This window comes from Anser brachyrhynchus (genome assembly GCF_964034855.1).
Source record: "Anser brachyrhynchus genome assembly, chromosome: 8".
NCBI lineage: Eukaryota > Metazoa > Chordata > Aves > Anseriformes > Anatidae > Anser > Anser brachyrhynchus.
The window spans coordinates 14,031,212-14,047,267 of NC_137702.1; the positions used below are offsets into that span (position 1 = coordinate 14,031,212).

The 16,056-nt window shown below is 36.1% G+C and overlaps 1 protein-coding gene and 1 long non-coding RNA gene across 25 annotated transcripts in view; one reads left to right on the forward strand and one right to left on the reverse strand.

The window, feature by feature from the left end:
* ADGRL2 (adhesion G protein-coupled receptor L2) overlaps window positions 1-16,056 on the forward strand; it is a 388,404-nt gene that overhangs the window by 260,332 nt on the left and 112,016 nt on the right. The window lies entirely within an intron of this gene.
* The window catches only part of LOC308199141, a 48,080-nt gene continuing 32,024 nt past the window's right edge, over window positions 1-16,056 (reverse strand). For both annotated transcript variants that reach the window (XR_013954418.1, XR_013954419.1), the window contains exon 2: window positions 1-16,056. This exon is cut by the window's right edge and continues 12,902 nt beyond it. This is a non-coding gene — a long non-coding RNA (uncharacterized lncRNA).

The window sequence follows — 16,056 nt, forward strand, 5'->3', positions numbered from 1 at the left end:
TTTATTTTTTTTTCTTGTTCTCATTGTGCAGCCATTTAGAAGCAATGTGTACCATGTTAAATGTGATATAAAATTTCTAAACAGTGCAAATGAAATACCTGTTTTGCTTTTCTAATTTGGCTGGCTGAAAATAAAATGACAATCACTTCATTAAGATTAGAACTATGCACATTAAATTTCAGGAAATAAAACTCAAAGTGCATACAGAAATAGCATTTACTTTAAAAATGTTTCTTTTAAAAAAGGGGAAAAATACTTCACTGCTATTGAATATAGTGTTTAAAATAGCTCTTAAATTAAGGAGATAAGGAATGAAAAAGCTTTTTAAAGAAAACTTGTATCATCTATTCTATAGAATCATTCTTTCATTCTATCATCTTTCTTTCCTCATAAACTCTATTTTATTTAGTTAGTCTATCTCCCTAGCTGTTCTTGTAGACCTTTTACTTAGTAATAGACAGAGCAACACAAATGAATGATCAGGAAAACATAGTTTGTAAATTTATAATTACAAATATTTGTAACTTAAGGCTATTCCTGTTTATAATCATTTTATTTGACTAGATTGCAGGTAGAAATACTGATTTGGTAATAAAATAGCTCTTCTATGCCTTCTTACATTTTTCAGTAATTGGTGTATAAAATATAGGCTTCTTCAGTGCATCTGTCGTGTGATCGCACCATCTTTTAAAGCAGATACATACCTTACACTATCAAAATTCTTTGAATTTAAGGCTGGATTTTTAGAGGAAAAAAAGGAAAGCTGCTGTGCCTCCCCCTCTCTTCTTTCCCAAATCTATATAAACATAAAAGATCTAGTCCCTAAAAATGGTAAAAGCAAAGGTTAAAAATACAAGTATTGTATAAGGGGTTCCACATTTACTGTATAATTTCCTAGATTCTATTCTGGACTAAGACTTGGGTCTTGACAGACAAGCTTTGCTAAAATAGATTGTTCATTCATATATATGTGAATGAATGTATAATACGAACATACACATAGAACAGAGACTACGTACTAAGAGTCTTCCTGAAGGCTTCTGAACATTGGAAAGTCTTATTTCATTTAAATAGCTTTCACATTTAGTTTCTCCTCTCTCCCGTCTTTCTTCTTAAACATTGCAAGGATGCTATTAGAAAACTGCCTTGCCAAGGCACGCTGCAGCTCTTGCATGGTTTCCTCAGTGTTGGTGATTCCGATTTGGTAGCTGCTGCACTGCTTGTTGTCTGTCAAGTCTGCGGTCTTCAGTAAAATCTCTGTTTTATATGAAAAGTCCCATCAGCTGGAAGGTAAACTGTTTTTCAGCCTCTTTGACAGGTATGGAAGGTAAATGCATATAGGAGAACAGAATTATAAATTTTACAAAAGGCTGGTTAGGTAGTAATCTGTGATAATTTTAAATGCACTTATACTGCAAAAGTGGTTCCACTAGTGTGTAGGAAATAGAGGTACCTATTTATGTTTTAAAATGCTAAGGTTTTTATTTGCTGTTGTGATTGTTTAAAATCCCTCTATGTAGTACATTTAAAAAAATTCAGCAGAGTACTTGCAGTTTAATGCTATGTGGTGGTTGAAGACGTTTGAAAACAGAAAGGAAAAGCAGATTAACAACTTATTTTCTCTATTTTGGCTACAGTAGCAAACCATGCTGCAAATAGTATTATATCAGATGAGTTTGGAAAGGAAAAAGTCAACTGAGAACTTCTGCAGATTGATTTTTTTTTTTCCATTTGCAGAAAGCTAATTTTCATTGTCATCTGTAATATTTCAAGTTCATTTTGTTCTGTCCCTGTTTTTCTTGCTTTCAGTAGCCAGTAGCAATCTTTTGATGCTTCAGTTGTGAATTTACTTTTTTAAAGTCTGTACAAGAGCTGCTTTTTCAGCTAAAAGAAACAGGAAAGGAAATTGGGAGCAGATAACAGAATCATACCAAATTAATTGTAAATTCTTAAAATAAATGAAATATTGTGGCTCTGTATACTGGAAATGAATATTAATATAGAGTTGGCTTCCAGCCACAGAAGCAAAATGAATACCGCATTATTACACTTTCTCACAAGATTACATTGCCTTCTGCTTCAGTAATAAGAGATGCCAAGTGTAACGTGCTTTAGTAGCACTTCATGCCTGGAAGTATGAACATGAACAAAGGTTAAAATAAGAGCATCAAACTTTTGTTAGAAATAAGGAAATCTTTAACTCTCTCACTTGGAATTTAGTTTTTGAAATAGAAATCTTACGTGTATATGCAGGTTGTTGCAGTCGGTGGGGGAGATAAAACCTGGCTGAATTCCCTGCTGTTACATTTTAATGTTGCAGTACAGTTGAAAAGAGAGAGGGTAAAAAAGGAAAAGACTCTGGGTGTGGACCAGTGATTCATTTATTCAGATAATGAAACATTTTCCAATCAAGATAAAGACTTCATTACTCTCACAGTGTCTTGACTTTAACTCACCAGGGAATTATCAAGCATATACAGTTATATGAAGGCTACGATTTTATTTTAGTGTCACCTGCCTGATTGGGAATCATATTTTCAGTTAGGAAGGTCTTCGTGTTTTTTTTTCTTTTTTTTTTTTTTCTTCTTTCTTTCTCTGGATAGAACAGTCTAGGTGGGGTTGCTTTTGAAGCAGTCCATACCTTCAGGTAAAATGAACCTGGAACGGACGAGTGCTGGCAGCTGGGAGGAGAACAGCACTGAGTTATTATATACTGCTGGTACATTGATCAACAACAGGTCAATATTCTTGTGCAGAGGCTTGAAAAACATTATTACCATCAACAGCAAGCATTGCAGCCCTAAATAAGGAAAAGATGAGAAGCATGAAAAGCTGAAGTCATGACCTTGAATATTAATGTTCTTTTGGAAGATTTCTTTCTTTTCATTTTTCTAGTATGTTCTGCTATAAGTTTGTCTTTAAAACAATGGTTTTATTACGAAGGACAGATTGAAAGAGCAGCATTGGCAGAGTTTGAATCAGAGGTGGACAGGTTGCTGTGTAAAGGCTGGCCTCGTACCCTGGCTGACTGCCTGGGGAACAAGGGCCTCCACTGAGGCTGCACTGGGGTCCGTATCTGGGAGGTCTGTGCCATCCTACAGCTATCCCTTTCAGTCAGGTCCCTCTTTATGTATCTGTTTCTTTAGAACTGCAGAAAGTAATTACTTTTGACACCACCTCTCTTTTTTTTTTTCTCCCTCCTGATTAGGTGAAATCATCCAACATGTTAAAAATTATCTGAGAAAATACAGAAAGTCAGAGAGAGTGGGATCACACATGCCTTGTTTCCATAGCAAAGCAGAGTAAAAAGCTTATTATACATATTATTGGTTTCTCTTCAAGCAAGTTAGGACAGATACACTAATATGCATATGAAAAATAGATGTCAGAGCTAAACATTCTGATTAAGATTTGTTTTTTGGGGGCAGTACAAGTTTAGCTATTTTAAGCTTTACTTGCTTACGTAGTCCAACTTTTCTGCTAGATTTATATATATATATATATAATTCTCTTTGTGAAGCACAGGCAGTTGGGAAGAACTGAAATAATATTCTTTGCTTATGTTTTATTTTAATCAAGGTTAAACATCCTTCTAATTCAGTTTATTATGAATTATTATCTGTGCTTTGTCCAAAGGAAGAAGCATCATGCTTTCATTATCTGTTTAATTCTGTTTTCTTAAACTGCAGTAACGTTGTTTAAAAACACCCAGCCTGTTTATGCCTTTGAATGTACATTTTAATTAACATTACTCTGAGAATAATAATTTCTGTAAATTCCATTTATGCCAGCCAAGGAGCTAAGTGTTAAACTGGAAACAGTTTTGAGTGTATATTTGATGCTAGTGCATTCACTGAAGAGGATACATACTAAATGCAGATAGCATACATTGGGCCACTACAAAGATGACTGTATTGCTTCAGACCTTCAGCTCTCTATAAAGGCACTCAGACTCAGTGTGTTGAAGGCATAAGTCCCAGGTAGAAGCACCCCTGTTCTCACATACATTTATTATTAGGACTTTGTCCAGTGTAAAAATTTGAATCTTGTACCCTGGTCTTGAGAAGAAATCAACTTCTGTTAATTAGTGGATTTAAGTTCTACAAGGGGTGAAATCCATTATGGAGTCACGCAACAGCAAGCAGGAGCACTAATTTGATTCCTAGCCGGGGAGTTTATCACGGTGAAGGCTGCGTGTAGCGCACTGTTAGCAGGCAACTGCCTGGCTTCGCAGGGCTGCCAGCCGTCTGTAAGCAAAGCCAGTGCAGTAAGGCTGGGTGAGTATTGCCAGCCCTTCGGCAGGTCGCTTTAATGCACAGTCCAATTCTGTCTTCACTTCTATAACGTGTAACTAATGTAATGTATGATTCTGTAGCAATTGTTTTTTCTTAATTGGTTAATGCAAATTACATAAAAGGAAATATCTAGATGAAAGGAACAATTGATGGAATATCACACAGGTTTTCACTGGAATATTCTGGTTTGTTCTATGTGGACATCTTTTTCCTTTTCTGAGGGAGGTGTTAGGTACAACATATCTTCTAAAAAGGAAATCGATCTAAACAATGATACCAAATTTCTTCCTAAAGAAAAATAACTGTTAAACTTTTCAAGTGCGTTTCCAGATAATAGAGACTGACAGACTGTCTGGAAAAGCCAAAGATTCTTTAACATGCTGGCAGTGAATAGCCTTTCATATATTCCCTGAGCAGTGAGATCTGCAGGATCCTATGCTATATTTCGGAAACAAAGTAATACCACCACTGTTTTAAAATGTAGAACAACTACATAGAGCAATATGTGAAGAACCATTTTAAATATTGTGCTAAAGTTTCTGTGAGAAATTTCTGGGAAACGTTAATGCAAAGATCTTAGTAATTAAGTATTTATACTCTTTTTTTTTTCCACCTTAAATTATGTGAGATTAATTATTGCTCTTCTAATATGCCATCTTTTTTCAGTTACTTAAAAGCATTCTCCGTTATGAAGGGGACATTTTGCATCTTCTTAAGCTTGGTATACAGCAGACAGAAAGAACCCCGTACTACATAAAACTGCAGCAACCCAGTGTGTGGCTGCTAAGGACAGATGCTATATTTTCAGAGCCCTCCACGTCATCATGCCAGGTCACCATCTTTCATTGCCCTAACCTTGTTGGGTCTCGGTGGGCAAGGCAAGCGGTGCTGCTGACCACTGCAATGAGAGGGGATTGACTTAACCTTCCACTAGCCTGTACACACACAGTTGCCTAAGGGGATTTTCTTTTCTTTTATGAAATATAAATCTGGATATATTTTAGATTAATTTATTATTGTAAGATACCTTTCCAAGACGACAGGAGCAAAATTAGGACATGGTTGCCCTTTAAAAAACTAAGTCTTCATTAGTACTATATTACTAAATATGAAAAACACATAATTAATTTTTATTAAGTTATATTTTTAAATGTCCTCTTTAATTATTTTCACTTCTGTTTTCTGTCAAGTGGAAGAAAATTGTTTGTTTTCATCATTTTTTTAAATAGCTTTAATGACTTTTTTTTTATTGTACTTTGAGGTCGTAGTACAAAACGTAAGATATCAGTGAATGCCTCAGCACTGGATTTCTTATTACATTTACAGTCCTTGTGATCATGTTATAAAAAATTATAAAGTATAATAATTTTGGATTTAATAAGCTTTGCCAAGTTCTGCATGCACATAATGGATTTTATACTAGCGAGTAGATCCATTGGTGTTCATGGTCTACCTCTGTGAGTAAACTGTACAGAGAAGCAATATATTTTATGCAAATTGTTTCTTTTAAAATGTAGCTATTTTAATAGCAGCATATGTGTTTAGGACACAATTATTAGAGCAAGGAACTCAGGCAGATTCTCAGCTCCGATGTGAACTTCATACACATGCCCATTTCCACGCTTATGGCTGAGTTTTAGGTTGTGTTACGTGAGAAACAAGAGAGAGAGAACCATTCACAGTGAGGAGTGTTTGGCTTGTCCATCTATACTCTCTTTGTAAATGTACTTAAATAGTATAGGAGCTCCCACGATGCTGTTTTGCGGTTGTATATACCTCTACAATAATCTTCATGGAAGTGACAAAAATGACTCTTGGCCTTTTACAGTGGCTAATCAGTATTATATTTACTCATCAATGCTGGTTGGTTACAAGTTTATAGTTCTTCCCTCTCATTATTTTTGTTGGTAGTGTTATATGACTTTGTACTTGGGTAACATGGTTTTAAAGTAGCACTCAGTATTACACACCGTCCAAATATAAAATTAGAAGAAAGGAAAATAAGGAAACGAACCAGACACGTATGTAGTAAAGATTCTTGAGTAAATTTACATGGTACTTACTACGTGCCTGGGTTGGTAAAATCTTACAGCAAGTTTATTTCTAATAATTTCAAATACGATAAAACTTGATTCTATCAAAGCTGGATCAGCTCCAGTTTTACTCACTTATACATAATATTAGTTTAGCTGTTGATGACTTGTTTAGATTGACATTTCAAATGTTCTTCTTGATAGACAGGAGCTGAAAGAATCCTTTTGCTTGAAGATGTCCCAGATTCCTGCCCTTCCAGAGTCTTGAGCTAGTCCACTGACTTTCAAAACCCAATTGTGCTAAAGCTCTTTGTGTTTCTGTAATCTCAATCTCCTGGTTTTCTTTTGAAGTGTAGAGAAATAGAGTTGTGTGAATGTTAGCTCTGTTGGATCTTTCCTTCAGTCATGGAGACCATTCACCCATGTCCTGCTGACGTTAAGACAACCCACTGAAATGTATGTGAGTGTACTTGTGGTGGTAGGGGACACGGGACCAGTTCATGTGATAGGTAGCATTTCATTCTTTTTTTTTTTTTCTTGATTTATACTAGCATAATAATTACCTGTGTTTCCTCAGTGTATAAAATGTTGGGGGGGGGGGGGGGGGGGAACGGGACGACTAGTTGGGAAGCAAAATGACTTTTTTTGTCCGTTGCCTGAGCAACAAATACATGTGAGAAACCCAGAGGGACCACATAACTTTCAGCTGGTGGTTACAGCACTTGGTGAGTTTTATGAGAGATCTTAGCGATGGAAGGAGAGCAGACTTTTGTGTTCTCCTTATCAGGGGCATTTTGATGCCTCTCTCAGGAGGTAGGTAGTTTTGTTCCATCCCACCAGAAAGCACAATTGATGCAGGGTGCTGTTTGAACAATTTTCCTGTTTAATTTGTGTTCTGTAAGTCATGTAGGAAACGTGATAGGAAGTTGACACTGAAACCAAATTCTCCTGTCTACTGCATTTTTTAGTTAAAAAAGCAATGAGAAATGTCTTTTAAAGACTTCAGTGTTATTTCATATCATTTTTTTGGTTTTAGCTAGCTTGAGTCAGATTTGCCTGTTAGCTGCTGTTCCTGCTTGAATGCGTGTAGATTGATCTTCCTTCCACAGTGTTTCACATTACTGTCTCCCATTTCTCCCCACTGAACTGTCCCAGATTTTTTCTTTAACTTAGGCTTGTGGATTGCCTTTAATATTTTGTCAATTCTCTTTTTTATTTTTTTTTAATTATAAAATGCCACTTTAAGAATAAAGTTTCAGTTTTACAGTTTATTCTGCACCATTATTAACATCCACCATAGTAAGTCTGTTGGAAAAATGTGGTTTTGTGGCTCAGAACTGATCATGCTTTTTAGTGGCTTCAAGATAAATATGCTTTTAGTAAACAAAAAAGAACAGTTTGCTGCTTACACTTTTGCATCATTTAATTTGCAACAGATAAAGCTGGCATGCATGAAGAGTGAAGCATGGAAAGTACTAGAGGGCAAATGGATGGCTTGTGATGTGGGTTATTACCCGTAAAGATGGATGGAGTCCACCAAACATCACTTCATGTATTAATGTTCCAGCTGGAAAAAAAAAAATATCAGCATAGTATATCATGCATAAATGGTTGGTTTAGGTCTTCAATTCAAATCCTGCTCAGTAATCAATAACTTCAAATCTTCTCTGTCTTTATACTAGTGTAAAGACATATATCTTTAGATATAGAAGAAGCATACTGTGCAAATACATTAAAAAAAAAACAGAATGCAAAAGTCTGGAAGTCATCCAATATAAAAGTCTCCTAAAGGATTTGTAACAGACAATGTTTTGTTCTGCAGTATAAGTGCCAACAGAAGAACTGTCAAGAAATGCATCTAACCACCAGTGTTTGTTTGTGTGTTTTTTGTTTTTTTTTTTTTTTACCAATTGCACTGATATTTAGTAATACAACAATTATTTTGTTATATGTAGGAGTATAACAATTAATTTGCTATATAAATTATTTTGAATTCCAGTCTGTTAAATCAGCAGAGTTCTCAGTTCTGGCAACAACTCCAGCTATATGCAACCTTATCTCTTGGGTGCATTATTTCTAGCTCCTGGATTGGTTGTGGATCCATTTTAACAGCATTTCTATGCTTGCTTCTTTTTACAAAAGGTTTTTTAAAGTATGAAGAGGCACATTCTGAATATTTGCTGTGAAAAGTTCTTTGTTGTATTAATGTCATTTGCAACAGACTCAATTCTGATTTTACTTACCTCCAAAGCCTCATCTGTTTCCATTCTTACTGATTCCTCTTTTTTTTGGCTGAGGTTTTTGTTTGTTTGTTTTGACCTGACCAAAGTTTTGCTCTTGATATTTCCATTTGGAATAAGGGATCAAATCGTAACAACAACAACAACATAAAAGTGCATTTAAAAGCGTTCAAAGATGTTAAGCAGCAATAAAACTCTGTAACCATTTAAATGACAGCAGCTGACTATTTGAATTAACTTTGTGTTTGACTTAATTTGGGGTCCTAATTATTCTTAACTTACGTGAGTAGATTTCAATTATACAATACTGCAGGGATTTGTAGCTAAGGCAACTAGAGGAATCATTTTACATAAAGTACTTTTGTTCAACTGATTAGGCAGGTTAAAATGGAATGATAGAAAATTGAAACTCTTGTCTGATAAGGCCCAATGAATTGTTTCAAATGACACTATGAAGAAATAACATGAGCTTATTTAAGATTTTGAGAATTTTTTGCATCGTGTTTGTATCTCAGTAATGTTTTATTATTTTCATGGCATTAGTGAACCACTTACAAGTGATTATCATAAGTAGTAACAATAGATTTATCAGTAAAAAGTCAATTTGCATTTTTGTGGTACCTTAGTTTTGTCTTCATGAGGTGACCATTCCTAGAAGCTTGTTATCTAAAACTTTAGTTCTAAAACGATAAGTTGTTCTTGAAAAGGCTTTTATGTATAAATATTATACGTATTTACCTATGTTTTCTGGTTAACCATTTAAATAAGCAATCATGATGTGGTTTTTGCTTGATATTTCATGTTTTAGACATGAAAGTGTTTTTATAGGCAGGACTTTTCATCTCCCACATTCCATTAAGTTGGTGTTCCATGAAAATAATTCTCAATTATGCTACATCTGTAGATAACCTGGGGGAATTGAAGGTCAGCCGGGTATTGGAATAAAAGACTCTGGAATCAATTTCCATTTGTATGTATAACACAAATGTATACCCTTCATTGGGAATTAATTTTTGAGCTAATACATAGTTTGAGCTTAAGAAAAGGATATTTAAATATTAAAAAAAAAATCTTCTTTTAAGTGTGTCCATATATGTTCAGCTAAAATTTCATTTCTTTTCCTGAACACTTCCAAATAAAGTCACACCTCCTAAGTTAGGTCTGCAGGTAGGTGTCTCTGATGACTGCAGACTAACATCCCTGGGCTTAGAATGCATAGTTCTGGTTTTCTCTGGGTTTTTCACACTCACCTGTTTGGTTTTGTCAACCAGAGTATTAAAGGCTACAAAAATGCTTATTCTGCTGACTCAGGAGAACAGACAAGACAATAGCATGTCTGAAACCTAAACTGCTAAGTCCATTGTTAAAGCAGTCAGATTTGCATGCGTCATTTGAGTGTACACCAAGATCTTACATTCAGAGACTTTCAGAGAAGCACTGCAGTTGATTTCTGTGTACATTGTGTTTAGGAGATCAGAACTTGAAGTAGCTCTAACGAGGTCAAAGTAAGGCTTTGAAGCTCTTTAAAGAAAAAAAAAGCATATGAAGCATATGGCTAGAATGTGTAACAAATTGCTAAACTAGATCCCAAATAATTTTTGTAAAAGGAAGAAAAAAATGTTTTCACACAGTAACAGATCCACGCACATATCTTCCATCCCCCCAGGAAGTTCCATTTTTCTGTAGAAAATACGTATTTCTGCTCATATGTCTGATGTTAACATATTAACACTACACACTTTCAATTAGTACTGCTGACAAGTTATTTAGGAAAGTCTCTGGAGCATGTGGAGATGTGCACAGCTTCTCTGTGTCAGGTGTTTGCTTTCCAAAGCGAAAGTATTAAGATTTAATTACCAGAAGATGTTTGCAGTAGGTAGTGTGCCTTTGGAAGACCCTCAAGGGCAAGGCAGCTGGGCAGGAAGACATCTGCGCCTCCCTGTCAGCTGCCGTCACACAGGTCAGGCACAGCCGCTCCTCGGGGTGCGACCGGTCTGCGGGGTGGGCAGGGGGTGCTGGCCTGCAATGTCTTCGTCCGGTTTGGGGCGGGATGTTTGGTCCTGCTCTCACCACCCTCCCTTGTGCTGGCTCTGGCACATGCGGTGGTCCAGGGGTGGGATGATATGGAGAGCAAGACTGGCAGAAGGTGCTTGGGCCTTCTTTGAGGAAGGTGTTTCCCGCCCTAATCACGGAAGAGCTGTCACAGTGCTCCACCCTTAGGTAGATGAAACCACCGAGAGATGTGTGTGTCAGCTGGGGCTTGGGAAACCACAGTGCCGGATGAACGAGCGTGTTGTTTTCAGGAGGAGAAGCAGATCTAAAATGCGTCAGTTTTTGTTACAGTCTGATACTGATTTGACCGAGTTGACTTTGTCGGTCTCTGTCATCTAAAGTTGGAGTATCTAGAGCCCGAATCTCCTTGATTTAATTATGAAGATGGCAAAGGGTATTCCAATTTGTCGGCAAGTGTTTAAAAGTGCAAATATGAAGATTGTCTTTTGGCTTAATAAGGGTGTGGTTAGGTAGATTTCAACAGAGCTTCATCTCATCTCTGCCCTGAAGAGGAGAACAAGATCTTTCCAGAAGACTCATTTCCCAGATAAGCTAGTCCTTTCAAAGGTGCTTTAGATTTAAGATTGCTTGCATTTTTATAGGAACTGTAAATTGCTTCATTGTATCTTGGTCCTTCTAGCTGAGATTTGTTTTCCTTCTCTGGTAGTCAGTGTGGAAAGTTTCAGAGGAAGGTGCCAAAATAGTAAAATGCACCAAGTAGCCTACTTACAGGGAATGTTCCTTAATTATCCACTGTCAGTGAATCATAGTAGATTTATCCTGACTCATTGCTCAGTTAAATACTTTTTTTACATTCTAAGTTATATCTTCAGGTTTTTGAGTGCGTTACTGTGGTCATAAAACTCTGTCATTTTGTAGACTTTATTTTTAGACGAAATGATCATGGAGGAGGGTTCTCCATCTCTCTCTTCTCGCTCTATTTTCAGATCATTTAAGGAGTATGCTGAGCAACACCATTGCCTTGTAAACTTGGTCATCCTGTTTCATCCATCAAACTTTTCAGACAATCTTTGCCACCTCACAAACGTCAGCTGTGCAGAGGAAATAATTCAACTTCTCTGCATTGTCTTCCTTATCCTTAGATGGTTCTCTAATTCAGCAAACACGTCATTTATTTCACAGGCTTCCTACTTTTGTTATACTTAAAGAATTTCTCATTATGAAATCATAGGAAAACGTTTTGGAAAAACACCTGTGAGTTTTAATGTGTACAGAACATTGGCATGGAAAAATATACCACAGTCAGAGACACATTCATATTTTGCTGCAGTTCGGTTAACTTTATATAGTTATAGAATCACAGCGCCAGATACTTTAATTTTGCAATACAGTTATAAATTTTGTTATATCTAATGGCAGCAAACTTTTACTGCTCAGCAGATTTTTCTTCTTGCTAAGCAAGTAGTGTTTATTTGAATTATACTTGGGTATATATTCTTGGTTTATGGATGTTTAAAGGCTTATAATTTTCTCTTTTAAAGTCAAACTTAATTTTATTTTTTATTTTTTAATGAAAAGATTTTATGGCTAACACATGCCCCATGAGAAAAGGAGGGAATTACAGATGGTCCAGAGGAGAAGGTCTGCTTCATACATAAAAACTTCATGTCAGCATTTCAGCAGAGCATTTTCGTAGGGTATCTCTGTTATCACTGACACTTTACCATTGACAAGCATATGGGATGTAGTGCTGAATGTGTAAATTGAAATGATCACATCTAGCATTTCCCTTTCCCAGGTGCCAGCTTGCTGCTGCAGCTCTGCACTTAATGTTGAAGGAGGAGTGCTAGGAATAGTTTCATTTGCTAATTATCTCTTATCTCCAGTACATAGTCCTTGGGCAAACAGCTTACCCAGGTGTTTTTGAGAACACCTATCTGGACAGTGCAGGATTGCAGGTGGTCCTGTGGTGACAGTGCAGTGTGCACAACATGTAAGAAATCTCCATCCATCTGCATTTTTTTTTTTAAGTCTTCAGTGAAAAACAGAAGACAAATCTGAGAGAATTTTTCTCTCTTTATAAAATTTGCCAGTGTGAAAAACTGAAGACTGCTAGTCTTCAGTCTAAGAAAAATTTGTATGCTTTATATATATATAAAACAAACCTTAATTATTCCGTCTTGTGATTTCACAAGAAGGGAAAGTATGTACATACCAGTAAGAGTTTGGCAAGGATCTGCAAATTAAAATAAATAAAAAGTGGTGCTTTAAGGAAGTGGTAGAGTCTAAATTGCCTCTCGGTAATCCTTTTCCAGGATCCAGTTTAACAAGATTATATAATTTTACTAATGCCACTTTCATCTGTCATTTATACAAAGGGGCAGGCTTTCTGAAGCATTTGCCTTACATCCTCTTTTTTTTTTGGGCTAGACTTAATCACTAGCAGAACTGATAATATTTTTTCATTCTTTAAGAATTCATTTCAGTCTTATGCTTAATATGACTGATTTGGGTATGGAATGGTAAAAGGAGACTTCTAATTCATAATCCAGTCATTCAGACAGCTGAATTATGTCTCCCTTTACCTGGTATTTGTTAAAATGCATCCAAAGAAACTTCAGAAATGTTGATGTCATCCAATTGCCCTTTTAGATTTCCTGAATGCTGTTTATAGAACAGATAAATTTCTTACTATGTGCAAGTGCAACATCTGTTTCTTTACGATTTCTCCTTGCATTTTTCTGCACTTCTCAGAGGAGTTACAGTTTTCATCCTCAGGCATTACAGTCCAAAATTCATGATGTTCACATGAGCATTTCTTACATATGCATACTCAAGAAGATTTTTTAGTAGCTGCACCTTCTTGCTCACTTTATTTCTTGTGTATAGTTTGCAAGTTAATAAAATAAAAATAAAATTAAAAAAATACACACAAATCAAACCAAAAAAAAAACAACACACACTTTCATTTGAATTGAAAAATTCAGACCAGAATTTGGATTCCTGATGTTGAAAATTTAGTTACTGATGATGCACTTTTTACAACAGAATACAAAGAGTTAATAAATGCTGCAATACATAGTTACTCAATAACGACAGATCTAGGAAAAATACAGGATTTTTTTCCCATGAATGACTCCTACAATTTTTGATGTACACATGTTGAGTTGTGTTGCTATATGATAATTTTTGTTTAAAAACAAAAAGATCTTAAGTGTATTCAAAAAACATTACTATCGGTCCTAAAGTGTATTTTTAAAGGATCTGAGGTGGTTTCCAAGGTTAATTCTGTGGAAACAAATCTATATTTCTCTTTTCCTCTCTTTCATTTCTTCTGTAACCTATTTGGTTTGCAGTGTTACTGAGAGAAAACAAGAAGGTTGTGTTTCAACAGCTAGAAAAATTGCCATTTCATTATCGCTTTGAGTAGGAGTAAAACTGCTCAAGCTAATAACTCCAGCTAATGTATGAGGAAAGGCTGACAGTTACTGGTGTAGTTCTCAATGTGTTAGGTGCCTAACTTCCGTTTCAATCAGGGAGAATTAGGTGTTTTAAAAACCTTAAAAAAAAAAAAAAAAAAAAAGAGTAAAATAGAGCCCTCAATAAGATAAGAGCCTTGATAAGCTTCCTCATAAACTGATGCATTTCTTTCTGCCTTTTGTTTAGATTAGGAAGAATAATCACTCAAGCTGAGGTTAGATTTATTTAGTGCACAGGTTATGCTGAATTAAACATTGTCTCTGTCACTCCCGTCCCAAATTCATACATCCCCTGCTACACCTGCACTGGTGCTGCCGCTCATCTTGGTGACGTGTCCAGGGACTTGGCAGGGACACCTTTCTGTGGGATTAGGTTTTCTGTAGGGGTGAAGCTTACCACGTGCAGCTAACTGAGCAGGTTATCTTTATGGGAACTTGGAGCATGATAGCCTTCCCATGCTGGCTCACCTTGAACCACCACCAACCCATTAGCTGGCGTATTCCTCTTCCCTGCTTTTCTAATGTGTTCTGCATAAGTTACAAACACAACTTTGATAACAGAAAAGAACAGCTACATGCATCTGCTGAGTTGTATATTCCCCCTACTAAAGCCTGGTTTTGTATTAGCAACCTGCTTCTAAGTACATTTCCTAATTAGAAAAGGAAAAAGGTCAGAAAATTTTAAAAAGGAAAAAAAAGAAAAAAAAAAACAAAACTAAGTCTCTTGAAAGCCTTGGAAAGTTTGCAGGAAAATGTATCACAGCTCTTCGCTGCATGGTGTCTTCAGAACATTTTATTAAAGGTTGACTTCTGTGCTGTTTTGTTAACATTTCTCCATTTTGTAGGTGAATAAATCATGGATTGAAAGGTCAAGTTACTTGCCCTAAATTAAAGAGGGAGTGAACAGTGGAACCCTGATGAGCATCCAGAGGTCTTTTCCTCAAACTAAAGATGTTAAAGGAAACATTATTTTAAAAATACATTAATTCACTTAATGTCAGGCGATTTCCTCTGGCATCTGTTGCATAAAATACATATTCATAGATGAACAGTTTTGACTAAAAACTCAGCAGGTACTAAAAAGGATAGTAAAAAAAATAAATAATAATAATAAAAATCTTTTTCTAGGTGGGAAACTATCCTGAATCTGTAGTCCTAAAAGGAATTATTCTCAAAAAATACTTGAGCATGCAGTTACCCAGTTGAAATCAGACGGCCTTAAAATTCAGCGTATGGGTTTTGATGTAATGGCTTAGATCTCTTTCTCTTCTCTTTATATATCTAAGCTATTGGCAGTGCATGTGTCTGTTCTTGCCAATCTAATGTAAAATAAATATTCATGATAATTGGATCCAGCTCCCTAAAATTAATTTAAACTCTCTCCATGTGCTTAATCTGTATTGTTTTCTGTCTTTGAGTTTGTAGGCAGCAATTCAGCAAGCTCTGAGAACAATTAACTTCTCAAAGAATTTTTTCAATCAATTAACTCTAATTTAAATCTTAATCTGATTATGGAGATGGAATCATCTGGCTAATTCCTGAAGACTGGAGCTTGCTTGAAATGCAACAGCATCCCTGGTCAGTTTGCTTCATGTGTGCTGGGGACACAACCCGTGTATCCAAGGCTGGCTCCTGGTTCTGACCCATTGCCCAGCCTGCAGTGTGAGCCCTGGGCCGCGGGGATGGGCTGAGGGGTTGTGTGATGATGAGGACATGGAAACGTAGGACTCCACCTTCCTATGGCAGCCTAGTTTTGTGCTGGATTAAATTAACTGTGAATCTATTTCCTTAATCTGTCTTTCGTGTCCAGGTTACTGCAAAGTTTGGTTTTTCTGTCCCAAGAACCCGGTATTTTTAAAAGTGGTGATATGCTTGGAGATGAAGGCAATGACTTCATTGTAGGTACACTCTGTAGATTCTTAGGTGTTACCAAAAATATGCATATGGATGCCATTAGCCATTTTATCTGCGTTTTAGGTACCTGGAATTGGGAGAG